This window comes from Equus asinus, chromosome 16, assembly GCF_041296235.1.
Source record: "Equus asinus isolate D_3611 breed Donkey chromosome 16, EquAss-T2T_v2, whole genome shotgun sequence".
Classification (NCBI taxonomy): Eukaryota; Metazoa; Chordata; class Mammalia; order Perissodactyla; family Equidae; genus Equus; species Equus asinus.
Window position 1 is genome coordinate 28,371,891 of NC_091805.1, and position 20,777 is coordinate 28,392,667.

At 37.0% G+C, this 20,777-nt stretch overlaps 1 protein-coding gene across 10 annotated transcripts in view; it reads right to left on the reverse strand.

Moving 5' to 3' along the window:
• Positions 1-20,777, reverse strand: part of EVI5 (ecotropic viral integration site 5) — a 217,276-nt gene that overhangs the window by 176,320 nt on the left and 20,179 nt on the right. The window lies entirely within an intron of this gene.

The following is a 20,777-nucleotide window of genomic DNA, read 5'->3' on the forward strand; positions in this document are numbered from 1 at the left end:
AAAGAATAATTTAGTCAGAAATTCCTTTGTGCCAGGAAACGGCAGGAGCCATGGTAGACAACTGTGAAGATAGCCTACTGTTATTTGTTATCCTACGGATCTTCTCTACGTAGTTATTAAACTACAAATTCAATTGTGAAGATGGCACTAATTTACATGCCAAAAGCACACTATATTTTAAAACAGAAAACCTAACATGCAAAATTTATAGAAATGTTACTTTTTACTAATACCAACCATTAATTTCAAACATACTTACAACTTTATAAAAATTAATGCTTCACATTTCCATTATATAAAAGTTCTCTACTGGAGTTAATTACAGCAAAGGCAAAAGACACTTACTACTTGCTTTGACTTATTAAAACAAATAAATTTATCATACCCTTTCTGCACACTGTAGCAGCAGGCTTCCATTTAAAGAGTTTGGAATAATGAAGAGCACAATGGTGGCATCCTCTCAACCCTGCTGAAATGAGAAGGCTCAACAACCCATCTTCATATTTTAAAGTCTTACATGTAATTGGAGTATTTAATTGCAGTTGCACTTCAATAACATTTAATACTCATGGTTCTAGAAATCCCACAGGACTGAGCTATTTTTCATATATCATCATGTCTTATTTTTCCTTTAACTCTACTTTCCAAAATCTCCACCCTGCCACCTCTTAACCTTTCCCTCATCCTATGGTACACTGAGGTCATGAAGACATAGTAAATCTGACAATGCATTATGTCACAAAGTTCCTGTCTACCTCATAGAGGTGTTATGCATTTATTTTTAAATATGAACATACTTTGAAAAGGTTAAAGCCATCATTAAAAAGGCTTAGTAATCAGACACAAAAGGCCACATACTGTATGATTCCATTTACATAAAATGTCCAGAATAGGCAAATCCAGAGACAGAAAGTACATTAGTGGCTTTGAGGAGCTGGAGAAGCGCGGCTGGAGAACGACTGCTAATGGGTACAGGGTTTCTTTCTGGAGTGATGAAAATGTTCTGGGATGGGGCTGTGGGGATGGTTATACAACCTTGTGAATATACTAAATATCATTAAACTATATAGTTTTAAAGGGTGAATGTTATGGTATGTGAATTATATCTCAATTTTAAAAGGGCTTAGTCAATCTGAAAAAGCCACATAACGTATGATTCCAACTATATGACATTCTGGAATATTCAAAACTGTGGAGACAGTAAAAAGATCAGTGGTTGTCGGGTTGGGAAGAGGGAAGGGATAAACAGGTAGAATGCAGAGGATTTTTAGGGCAGTGAAAATACCGTGTAAGATACCATAATGATGGAAACATGTCATAGATTTGTCCAAACCCACAGAATGTACAACACCAAGGATGAACTGTAATATAAAGTATGGACTTTGGGTAATCATGGTGTGTCAATGTAGGTTCACCAATTGTAACACATATTCCACTCTGGTGGAGATGTTGATAATGGGGAAAAGTATGCAAGTGAGTGGCAGGGCATATATGGGAAATCTCTGCACTTTCCATTCAATTTTGCTGTGAACCTAAAATTGCTCTAAAAAAGTAAAATCTTAATAAAATAATAAATAAAATAAATACAAATAAAGTTTAGAAAAAGCCTTAAATATTACTACAATACTTGAATAGATCTCCCATGAGAAACAATCATGGTTCCTTTATCACTTTGTATTTTATTAGAAGTTATGAGGCTGGCCCAGTGGCCCAGTGGTTAAGTGAGCATGTTCTGCTTTGGGGGTCCAGGGTCACCAGCTCGGATCCCGGGTGTGGACATGGCACCACTTGGCAAGCCATGCTGTGGCAGGCCTCCCATGTATAAAGTAGAGGAAGATGCGCAGGAATGTTAGTTCAGGGCCAGTCTTCCTCAGCAAAAAAAAAAAGGGGGGGAGGAGAAGAGGATTGGCAGCAGATGTTAGCTCAGGGCTAATCTTCCTCAAAAAAAAAAAAAGAACTTATACGGATGGTCTAAACTCCCAAAAGGGACTACTTTTTTCTTTTTATTGAAGTATAGTTCACATACAATATTGTATCAGTTTCAAGTGTACAATATAGTGATTCAACATTTATTTACATTACAAAATGATCACCCTGATACAACTAGTTACCATCCGTCATCATACAAAGTTATTACAATGTTGTTGACTATATTTCCTATGCTGTACACTACATCCCATGACTGACTTACTTTATGACTGGAAGTGTGTACCTCTTAACCCCTTCACCTATTTTGTCCTTCTCCCTAACCCCCACCCCTCTGGTAAGCACCAATTTTTCTCTGTATCTATAAGTCTGCTTCTGTTTGTTTGTTCTTTTGTTTTGTTTTTTAGATTCCATATATACATGAAATCATATGATATTATTCTTTGTCTGGCTTATTTCACTTAGCGTAATACCTTCAAGATCCATCTATGTTTTCACAAATGGCAAGATTTCATTCTTTTCTATGGCTGAATAATCCCTGTGTGCGTGTGTGTGTGTGTGTGTGTATACACACCACATTTTCTTTATCCATTCATGTACCAAGGGACACCTGGGGTGCTTCCAAGTCTTGGCTATTGTAAATAAGGCTGCAATGAACATATGGGTGCATATATCTTTTCAAATTAGTGTGTTTGTTTTCTTCAGATAAACATCCAGAAGTGGTAATGCTGGACCATATGGTAGATCTATTTTTAATTTTTTGAGGAGCCTCAATACTATTTTCCATAGTAGTTGCACTAATTTACATTCCCCCCAACAGTGCACGAGGGTTCCCTTTTCTTCACATCCTCGACAATACTTGTTATTTGTTGTCTTTTTGATAATAGCCATTCTGATAGATACGAGGTGACGTCTCATTGTAGTTTTGATTTACATTTGATGATTACTGATGTTGAGCACCTTTTCATGAACCTGATGGCCATCTGTGTGTCTTCTTTAGAAAAACGTGTATTCAGGTCCTCTGCACATTTTTTAATCAGATTATTTTTTGATATTGACTTGCATAAGTTCTTCATATATTTTGGATTATATATACACACAATATATTGGTTAATCTCTTATTGGATGTATCATTTGCAAATACATTCTCCCATTCAATAGGTTGCCTTTTTTTGTTGTTGATGGTTTCCTTCACCGTGCAAAAGCATTTTAGTTTGAGGTAGTCCCATTTGTTTATTTTTGCTTTTGTTACTCTTGCCTGAGGAGACATTTCCAAAAAATACTGCTAAGACCCATGTCAAAGAGTTTACTACTTATGTGTTGTTCGAGGAGTTTTATGGTTTCAGGTCTTAAATTTAAAACTTTAATCCATTTTGAGTTGATTTTCATATATGGTGTAAGAAAGTGGTCCAGTTTCATTCTTTTGCACATATGTGCCCAGTTTTCCCAGCACCATTTATTGAAGAGACTGCCTTTTCCCCATTGTATATTCTTGCCTCCTTTGTCATAAATTGACCATATAGGTGTGGATTTATCTCTGGGCTCTCTACTCTGTTCCACTGATTTATGTGTCTGTTTTTGTACCAGTACCATACTGTTTTGATTACTACAGCTTTGTAGTACAGTTTGAAATCAGGGAGCGTGATGCCTCCAGCTTTATTATTTTTCTTTCTCAAGATTGCTTTGGCTATTTGGGGTACCTTGTGCTTCCATACAAATTTTAGAAATATTTGTTCCAGGGGCCGGCCCCATGGCCGAGTGGTTAAGTTCGCATGCTCTGGTTTGGCAGCCCAGGGTTTCCCAAGTTTGAATCCTGGGCACAGACATGGCACTGCTCATCTGGCCCTGCTGAAGCAGCATCCTACATGCCACAACTAGAATGGCCCACAACTAAAAAAATAGACAACTATGCACCAGGGGGCTTTCGGAGAAAAAGGAAAAATAAAGCCTTTAAAAAAAAAGAAATATTTGTTCTAATTCTGTGAAAAATGCCATTGGTATTTTAACAGGGATGACACTGAATCTGTAGATTGCCTTGGGTAGTGTGGACGTTTTAACAATATAAATTTTTCCAATCCATGAGCACGGCATATCTTTCCATTTATTTGTATTGTCTCCAATTTCTTTCATTAGTGTTTCATGGTTTTCAGTGCACAGGTCTTTCACCTCCTTTGTTAAATTTATTCCTAAGTATTTTATTCTTTTTGATGTAATTGTAAACGGGATTAAGGACTACTTTTAAAGATCTCAATTTCAGATCCAAAATCTAAAATATTCTAAAGTAGGTATCACTATTTTCCCCATTTCAAAAGTAAGGAAATGATGACAAAGAGAGGTTACACAACTTACATAAGGTCAGAAAGTTAATAAGAGTCAAACAAGAATTGGGTGTAGTCCCTATCAGGAGTGAGCAAGACCAAAAGTTGGCAATGGATATGGTCACTAATGACCTCAAGTGAGTCCATTTCACCACGAAGGAAGCAGAAACCAGATTACAGTGGGCTGAGGAGCATCTGAGAGACGAAGAATTAGGAGGTGCAAAATAGTCTCATTTCCACCACTATGATCTTTATTCTTGAGACTTCTTGATTCAGACTGATTACCTGAAGGCTGGAGGTTCCAGAAAGTTGGTCAGAATTCTACTATACAACAAAGCTTACTTCCCAAAATTGCCTTCAAACAGACACTAACTTCACTTGATTTTATTAAACAAAGAAAAAAATTGGTACAATTCAGATAACTAGGCTGTTACAGTTATTTTTTTCATCATTGTTGGGTTAGTGTATTTTACAATTATCAAGGCCAATTCAATGCAGTATTTTACTTTTTAGGATTTTCACTTAATACAAACTCATTTAATGCTTACTCACAATTCTGTAGGACAGGTAATGTCTTCATTTTAGAGATAAGAAATCCAAGTTAAGATCATTTAAAAGATTTACCACTACCTCAAAATGGATCAAAGACCTAAACATAAGGGCTAAAACTATAAAACTCTTAGAAGAAAATACAGGGAAAAAGCTTCATGACAATGATTTGGCAATGATTCCTTAAATATGATACCAAAAGCACAGACAAAAAAGAAAAAATCAGATAAACTGGACGTCATTAAAATTAAAACTTTTGTGCATCAAAGGACACTATCAACAGAGTGAAAAGGAAACCCACAGAATGGAAGAAAATACTTGCAAACCATATATCTGATAAGGGATTATATGCAGAATATTATACAAAGTTTCTGAAATCAAGAATAACAAACCCAGGCAGCCCAATTAAAAAATGGGCAGGGACTTGAAATGATGTTTCTCCAAAAATATACAAATGGCCAATAAGCACAATAAGCATATGAAAAAGATGTTCAACATCACTAATTAGGGAAATGCAAACCAAAGCCATAATGAGATACTACTTTACACACATCAGGATGGCTACTATAAAAAAAGAATGGGAAATAACAAGCGCCGGCGTTGCTGATGGGAATGTAAAACAGTGCAGCTGCTGTGGAAAACAGTATGATGGTTCCTCAAAAAACTGGACAGAGAATCACCATATGACCCACCAATTCCACTTGTGGATATATAACCCAAAATACTGAAAGAAGGGCCTCGACGTTCATAGCAGCATTATTCACAAGAGCCAAATGGCAGAAGCAACTCAAGTGCTCGTCAACGGATAAAATGTGTTATAAACACACAATGAAATATTATTTGGTCTTAAAAAAGAAAGAAATTCTGACGTATGCTACAACATAAATGAACCCTGAAGACAGTATGTTAAGTGAAATAAGCCAGTCACTAAATGACAAACACTGTATGATTCCACTTCTGTGAGGTACCTAGAGTAGTCAAATTCACAGAGAGAGAAAGCAGAATGGTCGCTGCCAGGGGCGTGAGGAATGGGAAGTTTAATGGGTACTCTGGAGATGAATGGTGATGATGGTTACACAAGAGTGTGAATGTACTTAATGTCATGGAATTATACACTTAAAAATGGTGAAAATCAGAAATTTTTTGTTATGTATATTTTACCACAATTAAATTTTTTTTTGAACTTAACCTCTTTCATTCCTTATATTAGTAATTTCTGTCTTCTCTCTTTTGGTCTTCATTAGCCTGGCTAGAGGTTTGTTAATTTTATTGATCTTTTCAAAGGAAAGCTTTTAAGTTTCGTTGATTTTCTCTATTGTCTTCCTGTTTTCAATTTTATTTATTTATGCTCTAATTTGTATTATTTCTTTTCTTCCACTTGTTTAAGGTTTATTTCACTCTTATCTCTAGTTTCCTAAGGTGGAAACTTAGATTACTGATTTTACATCTTTCTTCTTTTCTAGTATATTCATTCAATTCTATAAATTAACCTTTAAGTGCTGCTTTTGCTACTTTCCATTTCCCTTTAGCTCAAAATATTTTAAATTTCTCTTGAGACCTCTTTTGACCCATGTGTTATTTATAAGTGTGTTATTTAATCTCCAAATATTTTCAGATTTTCCAACTACCTTTCTGTTACTTCAAACTCAATTCCACTGTGGTCTAAGAGCACAAGTTAAGGTGCCATGGCCCAGAATGTAGTCCATCGTGGTGACTGTTGCACGTGAGCCTGAGAAGAATGTGTGTTCTGCTGTTGCTGGATCAAGTACTCTGTAAACGTCAATTAAATCCACTTGATTGAAGGTACTGTTCAGCCATCTACTTACTGATTTTCTGCCTGCTATATCTATCAGTTACTGAAGGAGAGGTGCTGACGCCTCCAACTAGAATGGCCAATTTGTCTATTGCTCCTTGAAGTTCTATTCGTTTTTGCCTCACCACTGTTGTCTTCTTGGTGAATGGACCTTTAAAATCATTACATAATGCCTGAAAATTTTTCTTCTCAAGTCTGCTTTGTCTGCAATTAACATAGCTACTCCAGTTTTCTTTTGATCATTCAAAAAAGTCCAAAAAGTAAATAAATAATTCACACAACACATGGGTGGGTTTGAAGGCCATCTGGTTTCTAGTTTCTGGCTGGTTTTGGCCCAGGGACACTTTCCTTACTTTCTTGGAAACATAACTTTGCATTTCAAAGGATGTTTGCATTTCTAGATGCTTTATATAGGAAGAGTTTTTCCAAAAGCTATGTAGCAAACCATCTTACTGCAAGTTGAAGCCCTGAAGATGAAGTGAAATTTTTTTTATTATAGGACGTCTCAGGGACATAACTATATCACTGTACACTGTCAAAGGTAGAAGGGAGGGGAAGGTACTTTCCAAATTTGGCCAGAAATCCTTTTTTCACCACTTTCTGCAAAACATATTCTGAGAAATGCTGCTGTTTCCAAACAGTACTCATTCTTTAAGGTGTTTATAACTGCATGTTCTATCTCACTTTTCTCTCCATTTCTATGGCGTTTTTGAATATAGTAAATATTTTGACATTCATTAATAAAGATAATAGTAAATACTTTCTGAGCACTTAGATACTTGATGTTATCGCCTAATTTAACCTCCACAACCCTATAGTATATGTGTCACATTATTCTTAAATTGTTATATCATTAACCATTTAGATATACTGCCCCTTAGTTCCTCAAGAAATAAAAAGATTTTTTTTACATATATTCATATTGTCACCCAAAAAGAATTTAACAGATCAAACAGACTACTCTTTACTTTTCATGAATCCTCCTGATGACTTAAGAACAAAGCTGTGTGAACAGCAGGCACTTAATACTCCCTTAATAACTTTTGATTAATTTTGATTGTTAAACACAACACATTTCAATGAATGTAACTCCTATTCCAACTTTCTTTTGCAGCTATATACACTAACAACTTTTAATGCATTATACTCCTTCACCAAAAAATGTTAACATATAAACTAGACTGACAGCTATTAAAACAACCCCTCCTGGTAAGTTTCTGTTGGATAAAGAAAAGTGTAGATGGGCAAAATGACTATACATCATTACCAGGTACAAATGGAGAAAAAAAGCTATAGAATAATTTTCTATACACAACACATCTGTAGGAGATTGTATTTTCCAAAGATGGCCTATATTAGTTTACTAGAGCTTCCATAACAAAGTACTACAAATTGAATGGCTTAAAACAACAGAAGTTGGGGGCCAGCCCGGTGGTATATGGGTTAGGATCACATGCTCCACTTTGGCAGCCTGGGGCTCGCAGGTTCAGATCCCAGGTGTAGACCTACACACTGGTCATCAAGCCACAGTGTAGTAGCATCCCACATACAAAATAGCAGAATACTGGCACAGATGTTGGCTCAGGGACAATCTTCCTCAGGCAAAAAGAGGAAGATTGGCAACAGATGTTACCTCAGGGCCAATCTTCCTCACCAAAAAATAAAAAAGGAGGGCTGGCCCAGTGGTATAGTGGTTAAGTTCATCACACTCTGCTTCGGCAGCCCAGTTTCGCAGGTTCAGATCCCAGGCACAGACCTCCACCACTCGTCAACCATGCTGTGGCTGTGACCCACATGCAAAAAATGAAGGAAGACTGGCACAGGTGTTAGCTCAGGGCTAATCTTCCTCAGCAGAAAAAACAAAAACAAAACACAGAAATTTATTGTCTCACAGTTCAGGAGGCTAGAAGTCCAAAATCAAAGTGTCAGCAAGGTCATTCTCCCCCTAGAATCTGTAGGAAGAATTCTTGCCTCTTCCTAGCTGCTGGGGTTTTGCCAGCAATCCTTATGGTTTCTTGGCTTGTAGCTGCAGCAGTTCCAATCACTTCAATTTCTGCCTCCATTGTCAAATGGCATTCTCCCCTCAGGCGTCTGTGTCTTCTCCCCTAATTATACTTAGAACAACTCTATTTCCAAATAAGGCCACATTCTGAGATACCGGGGGTTAGGGCTTTAACATATCTTTTGGAGGACACAATTCAACCCATAACATGGCCACATTTCCTATCCTACATCCTCCCATTGAGTGGTGAAGTCTATGTCCCCTCCTCTTGAACATGAGCAAAGCTTTTTGACTGCCTCAACCAATGGTGTACACCAAAGGTGATTACTCACACTGACTCTTGGAACCCAGTCATCATGCTGTTAAGAGGCCTAAACCAGCCCAAACAGGGACCCCCTGGAGAGGCCAAGTATAGGTATTCTAGCTAACAGCCCACTTGAGCTTCCAGCATCAACCACTAGACATGAATGTGAATACACCATCAAATGATTCCAGGCCCTAGATGAAGAGTCAACCCCAGCCTCTGAGTCTTGCCAGCTTTGCAGCTTCACAGGCATCATGAAGCAGAGACAGGCCCTCCTCATAATGCTCTGTCCAAATTCCTGACCCACAGAATCCAAGCACATACTAAAATGATTGTTTTAAGCCACTAAGTTTTATGATGTAACAAACAGCTAGAGTAACTGGAACAATATCCTATTATCTCACAAAACAAAATTAAAATATTTAACAATGCTTAAAATAAAACCAGGAAATTAAAAGTATGGAATATTTTTAAAGACATCATTGTTAGTGCTGTCGAGTTGATTTTGACTCCTAGCTAATCTGTGCACAGCAGAGTGGAACCCTGCCTAGTCTTTTTGTGCTATCCTTTCATCTTCCGGCATTACATTAGACAATGCCCCACTGCTATTCATACGGTTTACGTGGCTAACAAGGACATCATACTGAACTTGTTTTTGGTTTTCAGGGGATGGAGGACTCACATAGTTGAGAAAAAACATCTTTTTCATTACCTGTAGCATGCTATGAGTAGGTACAAAAACAGTACACTAAGAAAATGTAAGTAAAGGGGCCTGCCCCATGGCTGAGTGGTTAAGTTTGTGTGCTCCCCAGGGTTTCACTGGTTTGGATCCTGGGCACGGACATGGCACCACTCATCAGGCCATGCTGAGGCGGCGTCTCACATGCCACAACTAGAAGGACCCACAATGAAAATATACAACTACATACTGGCGGGATTTGGAGAGAAAAAGCAGGGGAAAAAAAAAAGGAAGATTGGCAACAGTTATTAGCTCAGGCGCCAATCTTTAAAAGAAAAAAGTAAGTAAATATTGGAAGCAGAAAATTCCATAAATGCACTGGAAGCCTGACAGAACAGCATTTAATTAAGCTAGGAAAGCTTATCATTGATTTGTGGCTCAATGTCAAATGCATTTAAATCACGTCATTACTTTTTCACTGCTATTAAAATGGCATTTTGATTAGTATGATAAAGCAATGCCAAGAAATAAGATATTCAAGGAAGTTTTCCTGAAACAGGAATCTCGGTTTTTGAATAATATAGGATATAAGTAAGTTGAAGACTTTATTGTAAATATTTATATTTTCACTAAGATAAATGAGTAAAACAAAGTAGAAACATTTCAGTAAAGATATTCAAAAGAGCTTAGTTCAATGACATAAGCAGTTTATAACTAAATTTACATTTTAAAAAATTTAGGTCACAGCTATAAAAAGGAATGAAGTACTGATACATTCTATAACATGCATTCATCTTGAAAACATTATGCTAAGTGAAGGAAGCCAGTTCACAAAATACCACATATAATGGTTCCATTTATACAAAATGTCCAGAACAGGCATTATCCATAGATGGAAAGTTGATTAGCGATTGCTTAGGGCTGGGGAGGATGGAGGTACAGGCAGTGATAGCTAAAGGGTACAAGGTTTCTTTCTGAGGTGATGAAAATGTTCTAAAATTGACTATGATGATGGTTGCACATATCTGTGAATATATTAAACCATTGAACTGTACACATTAAACAGTTGAATTGTACCATATATGAATTATATATCAAGAAAGCTGTTTTAAAAATTTAGGTCGGGGCCGGCCCAGTGGTGCAGTGGTTAAGTTCGCACGTTCCACTTCGGCAGCCCGGGGTTTGTGGGTTTGGATCCTGGGTGCAGGCATGGCACCACTTGGCCAGCCGTGCTGTGGTAGGTGTCCCACATATAAAGTAGAGGAACATGGGCACGGATGTTAGCTCAGGGCCAGTCTTCCTCAGCAAAAAGAGGAGGATTGGCAGCAGATGTTAGCTCAGGGCTAATCTTCCTCAAAAAAAAAAAAAATTAGGTCAGAACAAATTTCTCCATAAAATAAAGAGCAGATAATGATTCAGGCAATGTTTCACAACCCTCCTTATCTGAAAACAGGTCACCAGCATAGTTCTATCTTCATGCTATTCCCAGCTTTCTTTATCATGTGGTTCTTTAGACATTCCCAAACAGCCTCACCATAATGAAGTGAGTTCCTCATTTACTTCTTCATTCAGCCCAAAACACCTTTGTCTCTTACCTCAGAATAAGGTACCCCTTCTACTTGCCAGTACACCTTATAACTTTTAGAAGGCAACCAGTCTATAATGTGAACAACAACGAAGCCTGAGCATTCATAAGTTCTCAATAAGGTTTTTCTCAGTTTTATCTACTACGTGACTTCCCCCCAAAAAGTGACTGTGTCTTGAATATCTCCATATCCCTGGGATCAAAGCTTGTGTCTATCATACAGCTGATGCTCAATAAATAACTGCAGAATAAAAGAATAGTAAGTTCTACATATAAAATAAGCAGAGAATGATAACTAGTAAATACAATGAGTATTAATTTTAATTAGCCAAACGATGCTAACCTCAGACAGCTAAAGGAAAACTCCCTCCCCATTTAGAGCACATGAAACTATTGGTAAATAAAACAGTTTGCCAAGCATTCAAATGGTCACTAAAATGTGGATCAAACTTATCAAACACAACCTACATCCTGCTAAAATCGGGGCCGCAGCCTCAGATTTCCAAATATCCATACTAATTCATGTTCACGGAACTGCTCTTGAAGTCCCCTTACTTAAAAAGCTCAGTCAAGCCAACAAAGTTGACACAGATGGAAATAAGTTCACAATTCAAGGAAATAAAACTCAAAAAATAACAAATACAGAATTAGACACACAAGCACTTCAACTATTAGAATTACCAAATACAGAATATAAAATAAGTACTTCTAAAATGCTTAAAGCAATAAGAGAATTTTTTAAGTGAACAAGGAAAAGGACACTAACAAAGATCAGAAAAAAGAGTGACATCAGCATCATGGCAGAGTCTGCGGGTCAATTGCCTCGACTCGGCCTGCTGAGCTCAGCTGGACTTGAGCGTCTCTCATTCTAGGACCCAGGCTGAAGAAGCAGCATTTCCCTGTGGCATGTTCTTCTCCTGGTGGATGGCACACGCAGAAGCCAAGCCAAGCCAAGCAAATGTGTATATAGCTTAAAAGATATAGCTTACTGCACGCCTGCTCACGCTCCATTGGTCAAGGCAAGTCAGAGCGCCAAGACCAAAGTCAGTGGGATGGGAAAATATTCACTGCCTAAAGACAGTCACTGAAGTCTCAAGGTAATGGGGCTGGGCATCTAATCTTATTTCAGGGGGAAGTGGAAGAGATGGAAACAAGCCAATCTACCCCAGCTACTGGGCCAAATACTTGCCATTCTTGCTCTATGAGACATCTGTCTAATGTCTGCTGCGCTGGGATCTTTTTTTCTTCAATAGAAATTACTATATTTTAAATTCTGACTATAAAAGTAAAGATGTCAGACAATACAGAAATCTCTACAACGTAAAAGCTATAGCCCCATCGTTCAGGGTTAACCAATGTTAACAGCTTGGTGTTCATTCTTGCACAATTTCCTACATATATATAATCACACTCCTGTTATTTTTAACATAATCAGGATTATGATATACATACTGTTTTGTAATCTCTATTGTTTGTTAAAATTTCACGAATACCATCCTATGTAAAAATATAGATCATCATTTTTAAATGTTCATAGGAATTTTATGGTACTTAAAACATTTTGGATGTGTTTATAAATATTTTTTCACCAATCAAAGAAAAAATCAGATTTTTAGAGTAACCAAATGGAACCTCTGGAAATAAAAAATTTAATAAATAAAATGGAAAAAAAAAACATTAGGAGAGGGGAGGATGGAGGCACAGAGGGTTAGACAGATTATCAGCCACTCATACAGGGAAAATCGGTGAACTACAAGAGCTGAAGACGCTCATTCAAACACCACCACACAGATACAAAGCAATACTCTGGAGACTCGTTTTGATAAATGACCAAAAGCAAAATAATATTTAGTTTCCCAAAGTCAGTTTTCATGCAACAAGATAATGAAATAACACATGAGGAAAAAAATGAATCAAAAATCAACACCAAGGGGCCAGCCCCGTAGCCAAGTGGTGAAGTTGGCACGATCTGGGGTTTCACGGGTTCGGATCCTGGGGGCGGACATGGCACCGCTCATCAGGCCACGCTGAGGCAGGTCCCACACAGCACAACCAGGGGAATCTACAACTAGAATATACAACTACGTGCTAGGGGACTTTGGGGAGGAGAAGAAGAAAAAAAAAGGGAAGATTGGCAACAGATGTTAGCTCAGGTGCCAATCTTAAAAAAAAAATCTGAGACACTGCATTTGTGAAAATATCTTTATTCTACTGTTAACACTTGAAAATTTGGCTGCATAATTAAACTAGATTAGAATTAATTTTCTCTCAGATTTTTGAAGCTATTGCCTTCAGTTGTCTTTTACCTTCCAGTATTCCTGTTGAAGAGTCTAAAATCACTCTAATTTTATTAATTAGCCCATTTTCCCTTGACCTCCGGGAACTTCTTCTCTTTGGCCCCTTAGTTGTGAAACCCTGCATGGAAATGCCTTAACATAAATCTTCTTTTCATCCATTGTGCTCGGCACTCTCAGGGGCCCTTTTAATTTCGAAACTCATGTCTTTCTGTTCTGGGAAGTTTTCCTGATTTATTTCTGTGATGAAATCCTCCCTGTATTTTCTCTTTTTCTTAAACTCTTACTATTCAGCTATTGTACTTCATGGGCTGGTTTCTTTCTTTTTTTTTTTTTTGCTGGGAAAGATTCGCCCAGAGCTAACATCTGTTGCCAGTCTTCCTGTCTCTTTTTTTTTCCTCCCCAAAGCCCCAGTACATAGTTGTATATTCTAGTTGTAGGTCCTTCTAGTTCTTCTACGTGAGCCGGGGCCACAGCATGGCAACTGACAGATGGGTAGTGTGGTTCCACACCCGGGAACCAAACCTGGGCAGCCAAAGCAGAGTACACCAAACTTAACCAGTAGGCCATCAGGACTGGCTCTGGGCTGGCATTTTAATCTTATCTTTCCTCCCAATTTAATCACTACTTTCTACAAATCCTCATTTCACATAACCTCACTTGATATTGTTGCCAAGCAAGACCACTTAGTGGTTGAGCACTTGGGCTCTGAAATTAGAGACCTGGATTCAACTCCAGATCTTCTACTTACTACTGACATTCAGTCTCAGCTTCTTATTTATAAAATAGGGATAATCATAACAATAAATAAAATGTACACAAAGCACTTAGCGTATGCCTCGCACTCAATAAATGCAGCTATTTTTATACCAACAATGTTTTTCCTTCTCTCACTCTCTTCCCGTGGCTTTTATGACAATATGTCCTTAGAGTTTCCAGTCCACTTCTCAGTAATCTTGTGTTGGACCCTTCTTATGCTTTTTCAGACACTGTCCTCCACAAATCCATTTCTGGCCACTTCTCTTTTTACTCTATGCTGGATTTAATACGAACTCTGCACCCAGCTTCCAGTCTCGTCTCTACCACCTACTAGCTGTGTGACCTTGGGCAATTTACTTAACTACTTGATGCCTCAATCCCTCATCTAAAAAAAGTGGGTTAATAAATTTATCAATCTCCTATGGTTTCATGAAAATTAAATATGTTCATGTGACACTTAGAACACTACCTGGCATAGTAGGCACTCAAATGTTTGCCATTATTACAGCCTCCACCGCCTCTGCTGCTGCTGTTGCTGCTGTTACTACTACTAGTACCACTTAAAGGGCGCATGATGTGCTCCTCACCTATCTCCTAAGCTTTTCCAAAGGTTTAAACTAATTACATATATCAAAATTATATTTGGAATCTTGGTTGTTTCCTTTCCCCATCTTTGACAATTTACAAAGTAAGAATCATCCTCCTCCTCCAGGCCTCTGCTGCTATTGATGGGCTTATAATCAATATGGTACGAACTAGGCTAATTAATCTTTGTTTTCTTACATTCAAATGTGTGGTTGTGAAACTAATGAAGAAAAAAATCAAACTAAATTGATCTTTCTGATAAGCATCCTTCCAATAGAGGTAATTTCTTAAAGAATTTCATTCTTAACTTAAGCAAGAGAGATAACTGATTACTGACTAGAATACTGAGTTGTATTCTCATAAACTCAGCACATCAAGGAATGGCCAAGAAAAAGATAACAGCCAAAACTCAAGCGAACAAGGGTTCATTTACAAGTATTTCAGCACTTGTTATTTCTGAAGTCTGATACGATTTAAAATGAATACCCTAACTACCCTTACAAAGAAAATAAAGCTACAGAAAATAACTCCTGGAGGAAAGAAATAGAGGTAACGCTTTTAAAATTTTATTTACAAAACATGACAACCCTCAAAAGCTCTAGGTCACACAATACATGTAACATTGTGTCAAACTATCAGATGCAAAGTTGAAGAACACTCTGAAATGCAGGCTAAATTCACAGACTATGTTTCATCCAAATGAATCTTAATTTCCCAGAGGGCACAGGCCTTTACATTGGTACAACCCCTTATAGTTTATAAAATATTTTCACATATTTGATTCTTACAAGAGACCTAAAAAGAAGATATTCCAGTATTACTCATTTGACAAGTATTTAGAACTACTCTGAAAGAGCACTTCACTGGCTGCTGAATATCTATGAACATACAGTCCTAAACAAAACAGACAGTTCTTCCCCTCATAGAGCTTGTTAAGAAGTCAGACAAATAGTGAACAAACAAATGCAGGGAAGGATATACAAGATGCAGGCAACACACAAGAACTTGATTTGATAGGGTGGTTAAGGACTGCCTTTCGGAGAAGACAACATTCAAGTTAACATCTAGAAGACGAGCAGAAAGAAGCCAGCTGTGCAAAGAGCTAGGCAAAAAAAGGAACAACATGTACAAAGGCTCTGAGGAATTTAAACACTTGATAGCTTAGAAAAGGGCTGTCCAATAGAAATATAAGGTGAGCCACAAGTGCAAGCCACATAGTTATTTTAAACTGTCTAGTAACTATTCTTTAAAAAGTAAAAACAAGTAAACTTACATCTTTTATTTAGCCCAAACACATCCAAAACATTATTTCAACAAACAATGAATATTTAACAAAATATTTTACATTCTTTCTTTAATATGAAGTCTGAAATTCAGGGTGTATTTTACACTTACAGCACATCTCAATTCAGACTAGCCACAGACCAAGTGCTTGGTAGTTACATGTGGCTAGTGGCCTCCATATTGCACAGCACAGGTTAGAAGAACTAAGAGGAGACTTGTTATGCCTACTGCATAGTAGTTTATGTGGAAGTGCAGAAGGTGAAAATGGAAAAGCTGATGGGGGCCCAGTCATTAAGGGTCTTCTAAGAAAGTAATCTGGAATCTATTTGGAGCACAACTGGGAGTCACTTCGGGTTTTAAACACGTAAAGAATCGTATGATCTTTTCTGTTCTATAAAGAGTACTCTCCTAAATAAAGAGATTATAGGGAAGCCAGAGTAGGGAGACTAGGCAGGAGACTGTTACAGAAGCACAGGTGAGAAATAAGTAAGGTTTAGGCCATTGTGGGGGCAGTAGAGACAAAGAAAATATATGTATTTTCTTTGCATATTTGTAGGCAAGACAGTATTGTGGAAGTGGAAACAAAATGACTTTCTGATGAAGCGGATGTAGAGAATGTGGAGAAAGAAGAATCAAGAGTGCAATCTACCCTGACTTGAGCAACCAGGGGTGCCATTTACTGAGACTGGAGAAACTACTGTTTCACTGTTATTTGGCAGGGGGTGCTGGAATTCATGGAAATGAATCAAGAATTTCTCAAAAAAAAAGAAAAAAATAGGTTCAGAGAGGCTCATACTTACTAATAAATATTAAAAGTGAGACAAGCCTAGTTATTCTAAAATTAGGTATAATACTGTCTGCGGTAATATATTGCATCTCCATATCTTTAAATAAAAATAATCCATTATCCACAAGGGTGTAGCTAAGCACCGCCTCCTGCTACATACACCAGCAAAATCTCAAGTGAAAGGCCTTTAGGTCTCTTATAATTCTTTCATATTTGAAAAATGAAAAGAAAAAATTTAGCATCAGTTAATATGCCTAGGAGTCTAAAATTAAAATCTTCCACAGAAAAACATTTTCTCCTAAACCAAGCCCCAAAGAACAATAGCAAAGTAGAAGCCAAATGCCAAGCCTTCAAAATCAGTGCCAACTCCTACAGCCAAAGTAGCATTGTAGTTCAGAAGCTTACTACGGCTACTCTTCAGAATAAACAGGGTGGTCTTTACATGCTACCTAACGACTCAACAATCTAGCTCTCTCAGCTTCAGGACTGAATATTTCTTCTAAGTTCTTTTCCTCCACTGGAGTCCTATCAATTTCACTCAACAAATACTTACTAAGCATAGGTATAGGGCTAGCAAGGAGTGGGAAGATGAGTAAGACACGTGGTTCCTGTCCTGTCTTGTCCTCAACTAGCTCACCAGTAAGGGAGTATGAGAAGACAAACATGGAAATAATTATAGTACATTGTGATAGGCATTTATGTTATTTTTATTTTTACCTTTTCAGTCTTAAGTATTTCATTACAAAAAATTGATACTGGGGCCAGCCCCATGGCGTAGTGTTACGTCCAGCGTGCTCCACTTCAGTGGCCCAGGTTCAGGGGCTCAGATCCTGGGTGCAGACATACACCACTTGTCAAGCCATGCTGTGGTGGCAAACCACATACAAAATAGAGGACGACTGGCACAGATGTTAGCTCAGAGCAAATCTTCCTCACAAAAAATTAAAATTTAAAATTTAAAAAACTGATGTTTCACATAAAGCAAATGAGTATTTTCAAACACACTATTGCTGAGTACATACATTAGTATAGCTGTTTTGAAGAACTACCTGGAAGTATATATAAAAATTCTACATGTGCACAGGCTGACTCGGCAACCTGTCCAAAAGAATTATTTACTTTAATAAAGACATATGTGCTAAAATTAATAAGAGAATTATCTATAATAGAAAAGAATTGGTGATGACGACAATGCCCATTAATCAAAGAATAAGCAAATAAATGATGACACCACCATACAGCAGTATGCAATGCAGCCATTAAAAAGAATTTTTAATTCCCAATATGAAAGAATCAAGCAATTATTGGTGAAGAAAAGGATGTGCAGTATAATTCCATTTTTGATAACTTATATATCAAACTATTAATAATTACCTCAAGAGAGAATTTAGCAAAGGAAATAAAGGCAGAGGGAGAAAACTTTCCTTTTCCACTTTAAAGACTTCCATACATTAAAATTTTTTAGTACTTCATATTAAAAATTTTCAGTATCTTCTACTTTTGTAACTTTTGTGGTTGTTTGGTTTTGTGTTAAATAGAAATAAATGTTATTTTTCTAAAATAAAATGTATAAAAATAAACGTTATTTTTTAGAACAGTTTTAGGTTCACAGCAAAATTGAGCAGAAGGTACAGGGATTTCCCATATATCCCCTGCACCTACACATATATAGCCTCTATTACCAACAGCCCCACCAGAAAGAATATTTGCTATAACTGATGAACCTACTGACACACCATTACCACCCAAGTCCATAGTTTACATTAAGGTACTCTTGGTGTTGTACAATCTCTGGGTTTAGACAAATACATAATAACAAGTATTCATCATCATAGCATTATTCAGAGTAGTTGCAATGCCCTAAAAATCCTCTGTTCTCTGCCTCTTCATCCTTTCCCTCCCCTCAACCCCTGGCAACCACTGATCTCTTCACTGTCTGCATAGTTTTACCTTTTCCAGATTGTCATATAGTTGGAATCATACTGTGTGTAGCCTTTTCAGATTGGCTTAGTAATAGGCATTTAAGTTCCCTCCGTGTCTTTTCATGGCTTGATAACTCATTTCTTTTTAGCACTGAATAATATTCCATTGCCTGGATGTACTAGTTTACTTATCCATTCAATTACTGAAGAACATCTTGGTTACTTCCAAGTTTTAGCAATTATGAATAAACCTGCTATAAACATCCATGTGTAGGTTTTTGGGTGGACATAATTTTTCAGATCCTTTGGGTAAATACCAAGGAGTGGGACTTCTGGATTGTATGGTAAGAATATATTTAGTTTTGTAAGAGATGGCTAAACTGTATCCCAAAGTGGCTGTACCACTTTGCATTCCCACCAGTAATGAATGAGAGCTCCTGCTGCTCCACATCCTTGCCAGCATTTGGTGCTGTCAGTGCTCAAGATTTTGGTCATTCCAAAAGGAGTGTAGTGGTATCTCACTGTTGTTTTAATTTGCATTTCCCTGATGGCATATGATGCGGAGTATCTTTTCATATGCTTATTTGCCATCTGTGTATCTTCTTTGGTGAGGTGTCTGTTAAGGTCTTTAATCCATTTTTGAATCATGTTGTGTTCTTACAGTTGAGTTTTAAGAGTTCTCTGAATATTTTGGATAACAGTTCATTACCAGATATGTCTTTCGAAAATATTTTCTCCCAGTCTGTGTCTTGTCTTTTCATTCTCTTCACAGTGTCTTTCACTTTTAATAAAGTCCAACTTATCAATTCTTTCTTTCATGGATCAGGCCTTTGGTGTTACATCTAAAAAGTCACCTAGATTTTTTACTATGTTATCTTCTGGAAGTTTTCGAGTTTCACATTTTACATTTAGGTCTGTGATTCATTTTGAATTAATTTTTGTGAAGGATGTAAGGTCTGTAACTAGGTTCATTTTATTGCACATGGGTCCCCAGTTGTTACCACACCATTTGTTGAAAAGATTGTGTTTTCTCCATTGTATTGTCCTTGTTCCTTTGTTGAAAATCAGTTGATTATATTTATGTGGGTCTATTTCTGGACTCTCTATTCTGTTCCATTGACTATTTGCCTATTCTTTCACCAATATTCTACTGTCTTGATTACTGTAGCTTTATAACATATTTTGAAGTTGAGTAGTGCCAGTCTTCCATCTTTCTTCTTCTCCTTCAATATTGTGTTGACTATTCTGGGTATTCTGCCTCTCCATACAAACTTTAGAATTGGTTTGTAGATATCCACAAAATAATGCTGGGATTTTGACTGGAATTGCATTGAACCTGTAGACCAAGTTGGGAAGAACTGACCTTTTCACAATATTGAGTGCTCCTATCCATGAACATGGACTATCGCTCCATTTATTTAGTTCTTTAATTTCATTCACCAGAGTTTTGTAGTTTTCCTCATATAGAGCTTGTACATATTGTTAGATTTGTATCTAAATATTTCATTTTTTGGTGTTACTGTAAATGGTATTTTGTTTTTAATTTCAAATTCCACTTGTTCATCACTGGTATATAGGAAATCATTTAACTATGTGTATTAACCTTTTTTCCTGTAACTCTGCTATAATTGCTTATTGGTTCCAGAAGGGTTGGTTTTTTTTTTTTTTTTTTGGTCAAATTTTTTTAATTTCCTATATAGACAATCTTGTCATGTATGAAAACAGTTTTATTTCTTCCTTCCCAATCTGTATACCTTTTATTTCCTTTTCTTATCTTATTGCATTAACTAGGACTTCCAGTAGGATGTTGAAAAGCAGTGGTGATAGGGAAATATCCTTGCCTTGTTCCTGGTCTTAGTGGGAAGATCAAGTTTCTCACTGTTAAGTGTATTGGCTGTAGATCTTTTGTATATATTCTTTATCAAGTTGAGGAAGTTCCCATCTATTCTATCTTGCTGAGAGTTTTTATC